Source organism: Diadema setosum, chromosome 16 (assembly GCF_964275005.1).
Source record: "Diadema setosum chromosome 16, eeDiaSeto1, whole genome shotgun sequence".
In the NCBI taxonomy this organism is placed as follows: Eukaryota; Metazoa; Echinodermata; class Echinoidea; order Diadematoida; family Diadematidae; genus Diadema; species Diadema setosum.
Genome location: NC_092700.1, coordinates 5,803,752 through 5,821,290, shown reverse-complemented (window position 1 = coordinate 5,821,290; position 17,539 = coordinate 5,803,752). Strand labels below are relative to the sequence as shown.

Below are 17,539 nucleotides of genomic sequence, written 5' to 3'. Positions count from 1 at the left end.
AGTCGAAAAACGAATACATGAGAAAAAAACAAAATACCGAAGTTTTTTTTTTTATGGCAAAATTTATTTTCTCGTACATTTGACACCAAAAAGGATATTTACACTAAAAATGTGTGTGATTTAGCTTTATTATATAGTAAGTCTGATTTCATTCATCATGATGCATAAATTAACATAATTTAGTATAAATAATATTTTTTTGGAAAAAAGAAATCAACTTCACAGCATTTTACATTACATCACAGGCAATGTGTGTGCCAATTTTCGTCGTGCCAGTTTTTGTAATGGCCAAGATCTGGAGAGGGCCGGAGAGCCCATTCCCTTCCCCCCCCCCCCCTTCCCCACTCTATCATCTATACCTAAATAGCCCGGCCTAGTTAGGGTTTAAAACGCACATACATACACACACACACACACACACACACACACACAAATAACGTTGGTATCCGAGGAGCCTGGAACTCTGAGCTACACAGAAGACGTTAACACAAAAACAAACACACAAACAAACACATAAATCTAAAGATAAATCATTTCTTTTTGCTCCATCGCTCCTCCTGCCATGGCCTCCATTATAAACCATGAAGTCAAATCTCCTCCTTTATACGCACGGTATACCCTAGCATTCATACCTGATTTATCGTGGTTTGAATAAATTCTCGCTTTCCGTGGGAGACCTCTCGCAGCAACGTTGTGCACCCTTATGGAGTCCGTTACCAATGAAACGCTCATTTGTAGCTAACATCAGTAGCCAAAACAAAAGAGAACTGTTGTTAAGAACCCGGTGTTCATGACAATGAAATCTGAAGGGGGACTTCCCCATCTCCACTCACGACTATAAAGGCCGTATCTCACCAACGGATTTCTCCAAATAAGTTGACGAGTATTTTGCCCGACAGTCACGGGGATCTTGCTCCACAGTCTCAAAGTATAGTCGATGCGACGTCTCCGAGACCTTTTTTATTTTAGTTGCAGTGAGGCTCCGGGACGTTTCTGACAGTCGCGACGACGTCTCTGAGATGTTTCCAGGCAGTCGCGGCGACTTGGCTGGTAGTTGCCTTGGTCTCCGCAAGGTCACTGAGACGTCGCTGAGACATTTCCGAGATTTTTTTCCTGTCTATATACATGACGATGTCTACAACCAGATAATCATTCGCATTTCTAACTCGATGCGGTGTTTATCTGGTTTTCTCTGGTCGCGGAGACGTCTCCAACATAAAAATGGCTGATCTGGATACAGTGATATTACAATAATTATTCTATCAACACATTGATCAAACTTCCCATTTTACAAGGTTCATATATAGGTGCATTTGTGACCTTACATCCCAAAACCACCACCAAAAAAAAAAAAAAAAAAAAAGAGAGAGAGAGAGAGGAAGAAAAAAAGTACAGATAGAAATAGCGGTTTATATCAACGTGTCTGATTTGTAGTTTTTGGTAATGGGAAGGGAACTTTTAAACAGATTTTCGAGATTTCTAAATGAGTGGGAAACAAACCAACAGAGATAATTATAGTAACTGTCCTGTTATGAATCCTACTAACTTTTGGAAGGAGAAAACCATGACCCCAAAAGCTTTTGATAATCATTATGAGAGTTTTTAAATAGTGCACTAAAATTCAGATTAATCTCATAAACCCTTCACAATGGTTTCTATAGAAGTTATGTCCTATTTTTGGCACACCAGCTCACAACACAATGCTTCAAACAGTAGGTTCTTTGAACGAATAGAAAGCTTGGGTTCTCTCCCTTTTTCGCCGAACCTAATCATTCTAAAGCTAAAAATCTCCTTTTCGAATTTGATATTAACTAATAAAAAATCATGTCTGGCGCTTTTTGGTTGGTTTTGAGATGCACGCTCACATGTATTGTCCTTATTACTTAAGTAAATGGATTTTGTTGAATATAAATTTTATTGAAATGTGATACAGTAACACATAAAATTGAATGCATATCATAACTATTTCTTTCTTTAAAGAATAATTGATTATCATATTTCACGCAAATCATTTATTGTAACGCAAATGAACGTATATGGAATTGAACTCAATGCAATTCAATTCAATTTTTATTTTCCACTCATGGGGTGGAACACCCTCGTCAGCCAAAGGCTGGATTTCAGAGGGGTCCACACATTGATTAAAAATACAAACATTATACGTACAGTATGACAAGGATATACATCACATAATATGCAAAGAGCAAGAAACAAGGTATATTCACCATGATAGCTTGTTTCAGACACAAAAGTAGAAAAGGAAAGAAAAACATTATCTACAAGGCCTTAGATTACAACATAAAGAAAAAGAAGAAAAAATAAGGGCATGTAACACTGAATTTCAAATACAGAAGAGAATCGGTATTGCTGAGATATTTTGACTGTGAATTGATGAGTAAAAAAAGGGAATGGCTTAAACTCCATCCGGTTAAGCATCCTATATTTATACTTATTTTATATATTTATGTAATTGTTTTTTGAATGTATCTATAGAAACATCAGAAGAAACATGTCGAACTAAATCATTCCATAAAGAAGCACCTTTATATACAAAACATCTTTTACCATAATCTGTTTTAGGGCGTGTAATATTCAATTGCATGTCGCCCGACCTTGTGGCATAATGTGATTGACGTACTCTGAAAAGTTGATTCAAATACGGTGGGGCAGTATGATGAACACATCGATACATAACTTGAGCTAAATGCTTTGATCTGCGAATGTGCAATCGATCTAATTCCAATGAAGAATACAATAATCTACTTGGGAATAACTGGTTCACCTTCAACACTGCCCTCAAGGATCGGTTTTGGAGAGATTGCAACTTATCTAAATTTGTTTTGTTGGTGTTTCCCCACACCACAGAACAATAATCAAAATGAGCTTGTATGACAGATTTGTAAAATAATTCAGCTGTTTTCTGAGTAATGAAATATCGTATTCTTTTTAATAGATACAGATTCTTCACTACTTTTGATCTCAGATATTCAATATATCTATTCCATGATAAATTCTCATCAATATAAACTCCCAAATATTTACAAACATTCACTTTCATAATAGGTGTGTCATTTATATACACACAAAAATCACCACTTATATTGTTCCATTTCTTCAATCTTTGTTTACTACCAATTAACATATCTTCACACTTTGCAACATTTAAAACCAACTTATTAACGTTCAACCACTTTGAAATAATCTTCAAATCATAATTCATCATTTCATATATTACGTTTGGGTCCTTATTTGAATAAAACAAACACGTGTCATCTGCATATAAAGACAGTTTACACTTTTTTACTTTGATAGGGAGGTCATTTGTATAATATAATAGAAATAACAGCGGCCCGAGGAGCGAGCCTTGGGGTACACCACAGGTTACATTTCTCACAGAGGATGAAATGCCATTTATACATGTAAATTGTTTTCTTTGACAGCACAAATAATTTTCGAACCACTTTACTTCTTTATCATCAAAACCATACAATTTCAATTTATGCAATAATATTGCGTGATCCACAGTGTCAAACGCCTTTTTCAGGTCTATCATAACAACACCAACTAATTCCCCTTTATCTATCGCTGAGAACCAATTTTCTGTTACATTAAGAAGAGCAGTCTGTGTAGAAAAATTTCGTCTAAAGCCGGACTGGCAGTTGGAAAGTATATTATTCTGTAATAAATAATGTTGTACCTGGTTACAAACAATTTTCTCCATTATTTTTCCAATTACGGAGATAACCGATATTGGCCGGTAATTACCCAAAATACTTTTGTCACCACCTTTGAATATGGGGGTCACTCGAGCTATTTTCCATTGATGTGGTAAAATGCCTTCATCAAAGGATCGATTTATAACATGAGTAAGTGGTGACGCAATAATGTGTGCTATGGGAGGGATAACTTTGGCTGGTACACCATCGGGTCCGGTCGCCTTATCACATGGCAGAGCGGTCAAAAGTTTCATGACATCAATAACTGAAACGGTATTAAAAACAAAATTTGATGTTACTTTTTCAAAATGATCAGCTGCCTTTGATTCATGACTTCCGTTCTGAACACTAGTACCAATGTTTATGAAGAACTCATTGAAAGCATTCGCCAGCTCTTTGCCGTGAGTAGGCACATTATCGATCATAATACTATTTATAGGCTGACTATTTTTCTTATTTGGCGTTATATACTTCAGCGAGTTCCATATTTCTTTGGAACTGTTTTTAGCTGAGTTAATCTTCTTGGTTATAAATTCCCTTTTAGCTTTCCGAACTGCCTCAGTTACATCATACGTGCCCTTTTGTAAATATCCCAGTCATGCGTAGAATTACTCTTTTTAGCTTTAGCTTTAAGGCGATCCCGGGAACGAATCGAAGTTAGAATATCTTTCGTCATCCACGGTGATTCTTTTGTTCTTACCCTCCGCTTGTGTGCTGGTGCATGCTTATCAATGACTTCTATCAACAAAGATATAAAAATGTCATATGCTTCCTGAGGGCAATTGCATTCATACACAGAATTCCAACAAATATCACTTACATCACTGATGAATGCTTCAGGGCTAAAACGTCTGAAATCTCGATTTATCTTGTATCGATGGTTGTCTTGAGGTTCACTGGTTGTTTTACCAATAATACAATATATCATGTAATGATCTGACAGTGATATTTCAATGACTCCGCTAGAAGAACATTTATCCGGACAATTAGTAAATATCAAATCTACTGCAGTAGTGGAGGTCGCAGTTACCCTTGTATATTGCGAAATTAACTGAGTACAATTAAACAAATCCATTATATCAAATAGTCTGGTAGTTTGCCATGACTTTCTGTCACTCAATGCATCACAATTTAGATCTCCAAGTAAAATATAATCCACATTTAGATTATCTATGTTATTGATAACAATTTCAAAATCATTAAATACCTCAGCTTTGGAATTAGGAGGGCGGTACCAAGTAATAACAAAAAAGGCTTTGCTCTTACTTTGTTTGATTTCGATAATAATCATTTCCAGTTCTGAATTATGCTCAATGAGATCTTGCCTAGCGACAAAATTGATCTCATTCTTTACGTAAGAAGCTACACCCCCGCCATGGCGATTTTCTATCACGCCTCAGTAAACAGTAACCAGGGACAACAAGTTCACCATCATCTATGTCCGCGGACAGATGAGTCTCACTAAGTGTCAGTATATCAATATTTGTTCGCAGTATAAAATTCCTAATTTCATCAAAATATTTTAGAAGTGACACACAATGGGCTATCTTAAAACCCTTCACCTTGTTGAATTTACATTCAGCATTTCCTATCCCTTTTGATTCAGACTTGAAAGAATCTGTATTTGCCCCTTTTTGACTGGCTTGCACGGGTGAACTGAATGTGTCATGGAACGATGTGCACCTTCTGTTTTGTGTTATGGTGGGTACATCTGGAGATTCAAGAGGTGGTAATTGATCCCACAAACAGTTGTCACATATCCAATCAGCATTTGATGCGAAAAAATCTAATGACATGTTAGAACATTTCAGATGGCCCCAGTTATCACAGTACACACATCTCATAGCGTTTTGATTATTTTTTACCGATTTTCTACAAACAACACATGGAAATTTTACGGGCATGCCTTGTATGAATGCAAAACAAATACAATAACTACAAAATAACCATTTAAATATGAAAAGGCAGAAAATTATTACAAAAGGACGTCGAGTATTGATAGTCAAAAAAGACAGCAGACTTATTTGGAGGTAAAAATCGACATGAAGTCAGCACATGGATGCAAATCATGAAAGCTTTAGAGGGAAGAAAGGTCAGATGCGTTGCGAATCATTCTGTTTATTGTTCTGTTGTTTGTCGCTTTGACCTTCGCAATCACTCGACCATCGCTTGTCCAAGCAGTTTCCACTTTCGGGTGTTTTTGTACATTGTTGAGGAGTTCGCGGTTCACTTTCGTCAGATGTTCCTGTATGACGACACCAGAGCCTTTCAATCGACGGCGATTTGAGATGACTAATTGCCTGGTCCTGTATGACACAAACTTGACTACGATTGGACGTGGCCGTTTCATTCCGTGCGGTCCAATGATGGATGCGGGCGCTTTGTTCGGGTTCCCAATTCGATGCGAACTGTCTATGTCACTTGCTGTCATGGTAACCCCCAGCCGCTTATTGACAATGTCGCAGACAATGTCATCTGTGGATTCCTTTGTACTTTCGGCGATCCCGAAGAACTGAAGGCAGTTTCTTCTCGAGTATTGCTCTAGCTCATCCGAGGAGTGACGAAGATTGCCGAGTTCGCTCTGCTGCCTGTCAACAATACTCCTGAGACTCTTGATCTCCTGCGCCAAAGTTGTGTTCTCACGTTCCAAATCCATGAGCTTGCTTTGCTGCTCATCCAGGCGATCGTGCAATTTGGAGAATTCCTTTTGGACTGAATCCTCAATTGTTGCTTGAATAGAACGAAGCATATCCTTGTTCTCGCGCGAACATCTCCTCAATCAGCCTTTGTGTTGATTCTTGTGTTGATTCGTCAGTCGCCATTTTGGAAATGGAGTTCCCGAATGTAATTGATGCAAACACAGAACTTTGATAAGCAGTACAGGATACAGTTACACTTCAGTGTTAATTGAAATTGAATTGTAAAATTTCTATTGGTCACGCACCAAATAGTGGAACAACTGCTGAATGTGTAATTTTATTCAGGAAACGTGTCTTCGGGGTCGGCATTATCCAAAAGGAGCATCAGTTTCCAAAGTGACCAGGTACTTGGGGTACAGCAAAGTTGCAAATAAAGTATGTGCGCAGGGGCGGATCCAGGAATTCCGTAAAGAGGGGGCGTGTTTACAAAATTAAAGGGGGGCGCATGCATCCCTCCCCCCCCCTCATTTTTTTCTTTTTATTTCTTTTGTTTCAACAAAAAATAAAGGGGGGGGGGGGCGTGCGCCGGTTGCGGTCCTCCCTGGATCCGCCCCTGTGTGCGTATAGCATATATCCGGTATGAGGTTGCAAATTATGACAGACTCAGAAATAGGAGCAGAAGGCTGATGTTGCAATGAAGTCGTAACAACAATGTCAGAGTCCCACATGTAGTATATGATAGTCACTGCTTTCTTGGAGCCGTTGGTAGTGCATGTGGGACTAGCAGGACTCCTCGGTAAACGATGGCACATTCATTCATGTTGCCGTCCTTCACAAAAAGGTCGCAAACTTCACGTTATTTCCAACACTAAGTTCTTCATGAGTTCACATTTGTTCTTCCCAGGAAAAATATTTACTTATCACATATTAAGGTAGTAGTTTCCATGAAGAGCCGACATTTTTCTTTGTAGAGAAGCTTAAGGCGTTACATCCATGACGTAACTCCAAGGTAGTACATCATGTAACTTCAAACTATAAAGTCACATGTAGGTCAGGCTGCCCTTCAAACATGTTTTCCTTATCGAGAAGGAAGGATTCAAAAACTACTCTCTGGCAGACGTTTCCTTTGAATTTCTGGTGGGATTTGTCATAAAATTCAGCATGATCTTCCCAGAAGTCCGCCAACATTTGCTGATGCTCTCTTTCCAGAGATCATGTTGGCATTGCATGCGTCCTCAGCAGCCACAGTTTCTACAACAGCTTGATCAGCCTTCTTCTTGTGGCCCCCACCGGCCTTGTGTGGCATGTTGGTAAAAGTAAAGCCAGGTGTCAAAAAAAAAGTTTCAAATATGATGGAGCACCTGACTTGATCTAGGCAGGATGTCAGCACGCAGATGGGTCATAATTATGGTTTCTAAAGTATAGGTCAAACAGCGTCAAAATGCTAGAGTCGCGGAGACTCGCCAGTCTTACTGGTCTCCAGCTGGTCTCGGCAACCTCTCTGAGACGTCTCAGAAACACCGCGGAGACATCTCAGCAGTCGCGGATATTAGTCTCGGCGACTAATGGAGACGTCTCATAGACGTCGCGGAGACTTCGCGGAGATTGGAAAAAGTCGCCCCCCCCCAAAAAAAAAAAAAAAAAAAAATCGAACATGTTTAAATTTCTTGCGACTCATCGGAGACTCTGTAATTTTCAGGAGACGTCTCTGCATCTAGCAAAATCTGGAGTTGCGAACTAGTCGCGAACTACAAGCGTACAGTTTCAAGCCCAGTGAGATTAGTCTTTGCAGTGTACGACACTGTATAGTTGCGACACAAGTCTAATACAGAAGCGAAAGACTGCGCGAGCATATAATAACACTATTGAGCTATAATAGTACTTCCATGGTAACATTATCTGCAAGACTGCTCCTGTATGACCTGTTCTTTTTTTTTTTTTTGCAGCTGGTTGTGTGGCAACGCGAAGCTATTTAAGCAGCTAATCACTGCTAGCGACTGATATAGTAACTTGCATCTCATAAACGTTGAATATCTGTTATTAGACGTTTGAGGTTCTTCTCCTTCATCGTCATCCTCATGGTTTGCCCTTGCATCTTTTCGTTCTTATTCAACGCTTTTTCTCTCTTCTGCCTCATGGATAAATGTTCAATAAATTAAGATTATTAAGTTTTGTTTTACTAAAACTCCCTATATATGAATTGTTATGTCAATATGAAACATAATTATGAGAGGGTTTTTTTTCGAGCTATATATTTTCAAACTCCTTACCTAGGGAATTTCGAGAATCTAAAGCAGAAAAGAAGAAGAAGACGAAACAAACAGACCCGACAGTCACATTTTAACTCGGAGGAAAAAGTTTGGAGCGTCGACTGTTTGATATGCAATCCTACATTGCGCCACCTTGCGACAGTTAGCAACACTTGGCTCCCTGAGGTTACTTAAGGAAATATATGTGCATGAATAAAGTTTAATATTGTCTACCCATAAGAAAGATGAGTGTTCTTTTGATGTTAATTTGTCTCCAATAATCTTTACCTTATTAACATTATAGTTAACTTGCCTGGGGAAGCACATATCCCTCGAATTTTCTTTCTGTTTCCTCTTCCGAGCTAATTCCTTCTATTCTTTCACCCTGCTTTTTTTTCTCTCTCTCTTTCTCTTAAAAAGAGAGCTTCTTCTCTTTTTTTCGTTTTTTTTATAGGTATGTATGTGTGCGTATATACGTGTGTGTGTGTGTGTGTGTGTGTGTGTTTTTTTTAATCGAAGCATCTTGCTTCATCGATGTTAACCAGTGTTAACAGTTTTGATCAGTAATAAATTTTTGTCCACGATCAGATTAAAAAAAAAATGACTGCAAAGTACGAGCTCGGTTTTTCAGCACGTTTCCTCCATGTTTCTCATTCAATAATAATCTGAAAGTTATGCGTGCATGGTATCGTTGATATTTCAGTATTTTTCTTCGTTTACTATACATTGTGTTGATATTGTGTTATTATGTGAATGTAAATATTTTGCAATGCTTGAAATGAAAGAGAAATGAAAATGAAATGAGCATGGCTGAATGTATATTGCGTTACTTACTTCATGGGATTTTGCTGATGGACAATGGTATACTTGTTTTGGTTATGGGGAATTTTGCAATGAGTCAAAGTGAATAAGTGATATCCAAGGCTATACTACCGGCGTCTTAAAAGACTGCGAAAGCATTCACGAAGAATTGAGTCAGGGCGTTTTTTCCCTGCCCTTCCCTTATTTCTTCACTAAGATCATTGATACTTGTTATAGCAAAAATGACTTGCCTTCATCAGTGTCCGTCACCCAGTACGATTTTAGGGGAGAGCTTCAATACCATCAAAGGACTAAAAAGTGAATGCATGATGGCTAGATGCATATACTATAAACATCCCCGTGTTGAAATTAATATGACATAATAGTATTCATTGCATGCAGGTTGTAAAATATGTTGAGCAGATGGTTTAATATTAGAAGTTTGGTTACTCGATTGTTATTAGATATATACTTTTTTCTTTCACCGGTTGGGACTAACATGGACCTACTAGTACACATATGGACCATGAACGGAGGTCTTTCTTTGATCCAATGTTCACCACCGCCACCTGATTACGTGCATCTTAATGAGTACATTCAGACGTTTGGACAATGACGATTGTGTAATCGTGCATCATCACTGACAATAAACCGGGTTTCCCTCATTTCGGTCCTATTTGGCTGAGGTGTCTTTTCAGACTCAACTGCCTTTGAATAAACACCAATGATGGGGAGCACCAAACCTGAAACAAGGACAAATTTTACGTCACAAAATTGGTAATTACTGAAGCGGCCATGCATGTAACATCCCTGAATGGCAAGACAAGCACGTCGTCTACTGTCACTGCCCATGTTTACTCTGAAACAATGTGCGACAAATGGGGAAAAATAGATTACAAATCACAGTCAATCTGCTTAATTAGTTGCTTTTTCTTGTAAAGTACTTGCATTTCGCAAATGAAATTGCTTTAGCGATGATTTCGCAATATACACTACAGCTACACATGCATTTTTCTTGATTTAACCCTAACTAGGCCGGGCTATTTAGGTAGATCATAGAGCCGGGGGGGGGCCTCCCAGGCCCCCCCTCCAGATCTCGGCCGTCGACCGCGCGATTGCGACGAAAATTGGCACACACATTGCCTATGATGTAATGTAAAGTACCACGAAGTTAAATTTTAGAAAAATCATCATTTATGGTAAATTATGCTAATTTATGCATAATGATTCATGAAATCAGACAATTTGGTATAAATCACGAAATAAAGCTCAAAATGGGCACATTTTTTTGTGTGAATGTTCTTTTTAGTGTCCTGAGCAAATATAAGAGAAAAAAGTTGTGCCATCAGAAAAAAATTTCTTAAGTATTTCATTGTTTTTTTGAATTTCTTATGTATTTCTTTGTTTTTTCGACTTTATGTTTTCCATTGTTTTTTTGATGAAACTTGTCCGCGACATTGTTCCGATCAAGAAAATTATGTTATTAACTGATTTTAATCAATAAAATCCCAAAATAATCATACTTTTATGAAATTTGCCTGTAAGCACAGTTTGCATTGAAATTGTACACGAATTCACGTTTTTGCGCAATTTTGGTCTGACATGCACATACATATTTATGCGTAACTTCGGAACTGCACGCCCGGGCATCGCAAATTTGGTGTCAAAAGATGCGGGAGACTCGAAAGAAAAAAGTCATGAAACGTCGCGGTGATAGCTTTTCGCGTTAGCGATACATCGCGCGGAACGTCGGGGGGGGGGGGGGGGGGCCTCGGAGGCCCCCCCCCCCCCCCGGCCTAGTTAGGGTTAAGAGAGTTATTAGCTTCTGCGCATGTAGTTTTTAGATTTCTAAAAGCGCCGTCTTGTTTTTATTCAGGCTGGCTGTCGGTGGACAACACTGGATCAAAGCAGGAAAGCATGTTCAAAATGCTTTTGCGACGCTTTTGACAGAAACAGGTGCACGAATTAATTAACGAGCGATGAATGTCCATGTGTTGTAGGTCCATGGGACTAATAAGTACAAAAAAAAGGTGTTGATATCCTCATTGTGCAATTGTAATGACCAGACTTCTGCTTCCTGGAAATCATAGCTACGGAAAGATGGTATACCAGCAATGGTTAATATATTACACACCCTTTGTGAAATTGGACGAATATCCGTATCTGTGGTACTGCTGTGTAATACTCGCCTTGTTCAAATCGCAAATGAAGTTATGTGTATCCCCTGTTTCGGAGCTGCAGCAGCTGCGAACCTGCAATATTTGAGGGGATTCCCCTGATGATATCATCAGTAGCTAGTCTTGGAAAAAGACTTTTGCCCGTGTCCTTTATGGTGATTCTTCTTCTTCTTCTGATAAGTCTGCCTCCTTCAATAGACTGAAGATTCTTGCAGACTGGTGCTATTTACATTATAATACAATTCATTTACAGATATTTACAAGCACATAGAAAATATGACGAAAACAAGTAGCCACTGTGATCAACCGTTAGGCGGTTTCGAAATGATCCCACAGATGGCGCTGAAACAATTTCTGACGACAGGGAATTCCAGTTCCTTACAGTTCTTGGGAAGAACGAATGGCGATGCGATTCAGTTCTCGAATATGGTACCTGCTAGGAATGTGGCTGCGAGGCTCTCGTCAACTGAGTAGTCTGTTTGATAATATAGTCCTGTGCTGAAAGAGGAGTGAGATTATTGTGTATTTTGTACATCATAATTAGCCTGTCATTTTCTCTGCGCTGTTCCAGAGTGGTCCAATTAAGTTCTTGTATCAGGTTTTTTTGGTGACACTCGAGGTGTTATGATAGCGACTAAAAGTGAATCGCGCAGCTCTTCTCTAGACCATTACGAGTAGAAGATTGTAATGTCCTCTTGATTCTTCAAATCTGGGTACTAGTATTGGTTTACAGGAGTCGCCGCGGAACGGTGAGTAAGTGAGTTTGTGTCTGGGATGGAGGTAAATAGGGTGTGTGTGTGGGGGGGGGGGAGACTTTGACAAATCTTTGACAAAACTTACCACGAGAACTACTCCCCACCCCCATGCACACTACACACACACACAACACACACACACACACACACACACACACACACACACACACAGAAAAGAAAAATAATAACAAAACGAAAAAAAAATAACAAAAAGAGCTACAAAAACTCAATCCAAATGTTATACGAGATTTATAAATAAAATTTTTAATAAAATTTATAAGAGTATTCGTGAATTTCAAAGACTACTTGGGTCCTTCGACTGGAATGATGTTTATAGGAGCATTGATGTTGATGATAGATTTCAGATTTTTATTGACAAGGTGACAACCGCATATAATCAATGTTTTCCTCTGAAAGAAGTACGATGTAAAAAAGCTGATATTAATCCATGGTTTACGAAGGAATTAAGAAAGATGTGTAAGAAGAAATATATTTTGTATCGAAAGTATATAAAGAACCCTACTGATTATAGAAAATGTGTTTATACGCAATATAGAAATATAGTATCTAGTGCAATACGTCGTGAAAAGCAACATTATTACCATAGTCGTTTTCTGAAAGTACGAAACAACATCAAAGGAACATGGCATGTTATAATTGATATTCTGAATAAAACCAATGATAAAGTGCAATATTTTGATCTCAAACACAATAATGTTGATATAACAGACCCACAGGAAGTTGTTAATTTTTGTAATGATTATTTCAGGTCAATTGGCTCTGACATTGTAGATAACTTGCCTCCTGCTGCAAATTCTTTTCATGATTTCTTACCCAAGAGAACTTGCTTAGATTCTTTTTTCCCAAGACCCATACAACCAAGTGAAATTCTTAAGACAGCTATTGAGTTCAAACCAAACAAAAGTCCTGGTTATGATGATATTGATTCTGAAGTTATAAAGAAATCTATCCATTATCTTGCCACTCCTCTGTGTTTATAGTATAATCTTTCACTCGAACAAGGTGTCTTCCCACGTTCGTTAAAGATTGCCAAAGTTGTTCCTGTCTATAAAAGAGGTGACACTTCTATCCCATCAAACTATAGGCCCATTTCTATCTTATCTGTATTTTCTAAGTTATTTGAAAAGCTTGTTCATAAGCGATTGATGTCACACCTATGTTATAAAAATATATTATATGCAGAACAATTTGGATTCAGACCAGGGTATTCAACATATATGGCATTACTTGACTTTTGTGACAAAGTTGCTCATGCATTTGAGAGAAAGGAATAATTATGTAATAGGTATGTTTTTAGACCTCTCAAAGGCTTTTGATTGTATCAGTCACAACATTCTTTTAGATAAATTACAGTACTACGGCATCAGAGGGATAACTTTAGACTGGTTTAAGAGCTATCTTCAGAATCGTATATGCAGTATGTTTGTGTAAATGTACATTCCTCTCCCATACAGTCTATCAATGTTGGTGTACCTCAGGGATCTGTTTTAGGCCCTTTGCTTTTTATATTGTACATTAATGATTTGCAATATGCTAGTAACATTTTAGAAGCCATCTTATATGCTGATGATAGCAACTTATTTATTTCTGGGAAAGGTTTCAGGGACACATGTGCAATATTAAACACTGAATTGAATAAAGTAAACCAATGGTTTTTAGCCAACAAGCTGAAATTGACTGTTGATAAGACTGTATGTATGATTTTTAGAACCAAAAATAGGATAATTGATACGGAATATGTAAATATATGTATCGCAGGCACTACTATTCCCATTGTACATTCAGCTAGATTCTTAGGAGTAATACTAGATGATCATTTGACTTGGAAGAATCACGTAGATGACGTCTGCTGCAAGATATCTAGAGCTGTTGGTGCAATTAACAGAATAAGTGGAATAGTACCTTCAAACGTTCTTTTAAATTTGTATTATACCATGATTTTACCTCATATTTTGTATTGTAACATTATTTGGGGAAATTGTGCCAATTATCTACTTAGACGTATTCATGTTCTTCAAAAACGTGCATCAGAATTATTACAAAATCTCAACCCTTAACTCATACACAGCCCATTTTTAAAGAGCTTAGGTTATTAACAGTGTATGATATTAATACATTTGCTGTTTGTATTTTTATGTATTCTTATCTTGATAATATCTTGCCCAAGTTTCTCGGAAATTATTTTACTTTTACTCAGGTTAGAAATACATATAATACTCGGCAATTTTATGATTTGTATATCCCAAATTATAGATATAATCACTCCAGACGAACAGTTTGTTATGCTGGTCCTTCTTTATGGAATGCCGTGCCAAATTACTTAAAGTGTATCAACAGTTTGAATTTATTTAAGAAAAGATATAAAATATATTTATTAAGTCAATAATTTTTCTGCTTTTGTATGATTCTTAATCAAATTAGTGTGTATAAGGATTAACATTATGCTCACTTGCCTTGTTGTTTTGTCTCTTGTCGGTTTTGTACTTTGTAATGTCTTCTGTTTAAGTTTTTATGATGTGTGTTTTGTCTTGTTGATGTAATGTATATTTCTTGGGGATTGACCTTGAAAGGCTGGTTTAAGCCTATGTTGATTCCTCCACTTCTCTTGATATAACGCCTATGTTTTGTATATTTTTTATTTTGCCTTTATGATGTCCTTTGTATGCTGTCATGTACGATGTAATTACCCCTTTTATCAGATTTGTGGAAATAAATTGAATTGAATTGAATTGGTTGAAAACTTTCCTTTGACTATAATAAAAAAAGTTCTTCAGAAATCATGAGCTACCAATGAAAAAATTTTTTATTTTTGTATAGGTTTTGCCACAGAAGTGCTGAGTATCATGAATCAACACAAGCCAGCTTGCATAGCACCGCATATAAGACCCTCACTACTGGCAAGATTACAAACACCGTCCTGACAATAGCATGAACAGTGTTTGATGAAGGCCTTTGAACAAAGGCTACTAAAAACCGCGACAAGGAGGGTGTGGGGATTCCACCATTCCCGTCTGCCCTTGCGCACGCACTGCATGAGCTATGTGCAAATGTGTAGGCTAGGCCAGCACACAATACGCGTTGTAGTCAGTTGTTTACACTACACAGAATTCACTGAATGAGGACGAACTGAAAGAGAAATTTGCACATCGAAGAGACGACTAGTGTTTTTCTGCAGTTTGTGAGACGAAAATTCCAAGGTATGTTATCTTTGACTGTGTTCTGACGGATATACAGATTCATGAAAATTAGGGGGAAAAGTGTAGCAAACACGTGAAGATACTAGACCTATCTGAAATGATCTTGTTTTTCCAGACTCGTTTTGTCAGTTACGAAATATAGGAACAGGTAACCCCGTCGCGGGGCGCTGTAACACAGTACAACGGTACGTATTTGTCCGTATGGGGTCGCTGCTGCGGTAAAGGAACAGGTTGCTACAATGTACTTTTGTAGTGCGATAATGTGGCATGCCATTGGCATTGGAAGTCAGATGAACATGTTGCCAGTTCAGACAATCAATAACCAGTGGCAGTGAACTATGTCCGACATTCATACTGTACATCGGCTGATTTTGTTTTGTTGTGTGTGTTTGTTTGTTTTTACCGTACATTTTTTGGTATAAACGAGATGCAAGATTATAGGTCTGACATTTATTATGTACAAGGTACACTATTATTGCTGTATTGATGAGAAAAGTCTTGACCGACATTCAGGCGACAAGGCCAAGGCAGGTGTCTATGGGGAATGCGTGTTGTTGTAGCAAATGCACGGGTGTGCTGTTCGTTATTTCGCAGTGGAAGGTTCGTTATTCTGGAGGGTCATTAATCCGAAACACACAAAAATGCCCTATAGTACCTGGAGGTTCGTTAATCCGAAAAATGAAAAAGGGTTAATCTGAACATTTGTGGCGTTATTCAGAAGGGTTGTTATTCCAAAGATTCGTTAATTAATCTGAAAATGAAATTCGGAACAATGAACCTTTCGAATAACGAATCTTCGGACTAAAGAGCCTTTCGAATGACAAATCTTTGGACTAAAGAGCCTTCGGAATAACTAGCCCGACCAGATGCTGTTTACTACCCTGTGTGAATACTGCCTGTCATGCTACTTACAGCGACTGGGCTGTATATGGGTCATTCCATGGGGTTGGGTCTTCTCTAGATTTTCATGTTGTGTAGGGAATAAAAGTCATATTCTGACAAATTTATCAAATAATTGTCTGTGGTTTGCAGTTATTCTTGAAGAGAAATGTGTGAAGAATTATTTGATGAAAAAAAAAAACAAGCCTATGTACAAATGTATTTTGTCTATGACTGTTTCACTAATGATGTCCCATGGTTTTTTTGTGGTTTATGTTGTGACATAAATATATGCCATTTTCATGGCAATGTAAAACAGGAATATACAACCTTTCAGCATTATGCCTATCATAATTAAGAGAGGCAAGGTGACTTCTACAAAGACTATAAGGCACATAAACATTTGTACCAAAATAACAACACCAGAGCATCTTCAAGCAACCTCATACCTATGTTACAAACGATGTCCATGGCAATTTTTGTTGTAACATACATGTAGGTATAGCATGGTTTTACATACACTTCCAATCATAATATGATCAGAAACTTTATTTCTATAATGAGATTTATATTTCAGAAGTATTCTTATCCAAAAATTAGCATCAAAATCCTCCAAATAAACGAGAAAATACAGAACATATCACTGTACTTCAGTGCGATGTCCGGCCTCTTCGTGTAACGTAGGTAAGGAAAGACGCGTCTCGCGATAAAAAGAAGAGCTACTAACTTCAGCAATCGTATTCATGTCACTGGCAGTCCTCCCCCAATGGCAGAAAAACTACTCACAGCCAATATACACCTACCTGGACAGCGCAAGATCTGTTTTACTGCCGTTGTCCATGTAACGTAGGTACAGGAGTTTTAATGTTTCTGAAGTCAATTGGTAAGCTTTTACGCTATTTTACGAAAATAATAACATTTGTCATATTCTGTAATTCTATTAGAGGAAAAAAAACGACATCTAAACCTCTGAACTGGCCAAAAATACTGTGGACGATGATACTGTAGTCCCACATACTGAGATATTTGTTACAGGTTCATGTTCATAATTTTGATCGCCAAATTTTCCGTCCATGCCGGTCTCTGCAAAAGGAGCATATAATTC

At 37.8% G+C, this 17,539-nt stretch overlaps 1 protein-coding gene across 1 annotated transcript in view; it reads left to right on the top strand.

The window, feature by feature from the left end:
* The first annotated feature begins 15,496 nt into the window (after nt 1–15,496).
* LOC140239461 (uncharacterized) overlaps nt 15,497–17,539 on the top strand; it is a 33,175-nt gene continuing 31,132 nt past the window's right edge. The window contains exon 1 of the mRNA XM_072319299.1: nt 15,497–15,555. The gene's annotated coding sequence lies outside the window, so the exon portion shown is untranslated. The remainder of the gene's footprint in view (nt 15,556–17,539) is intronic.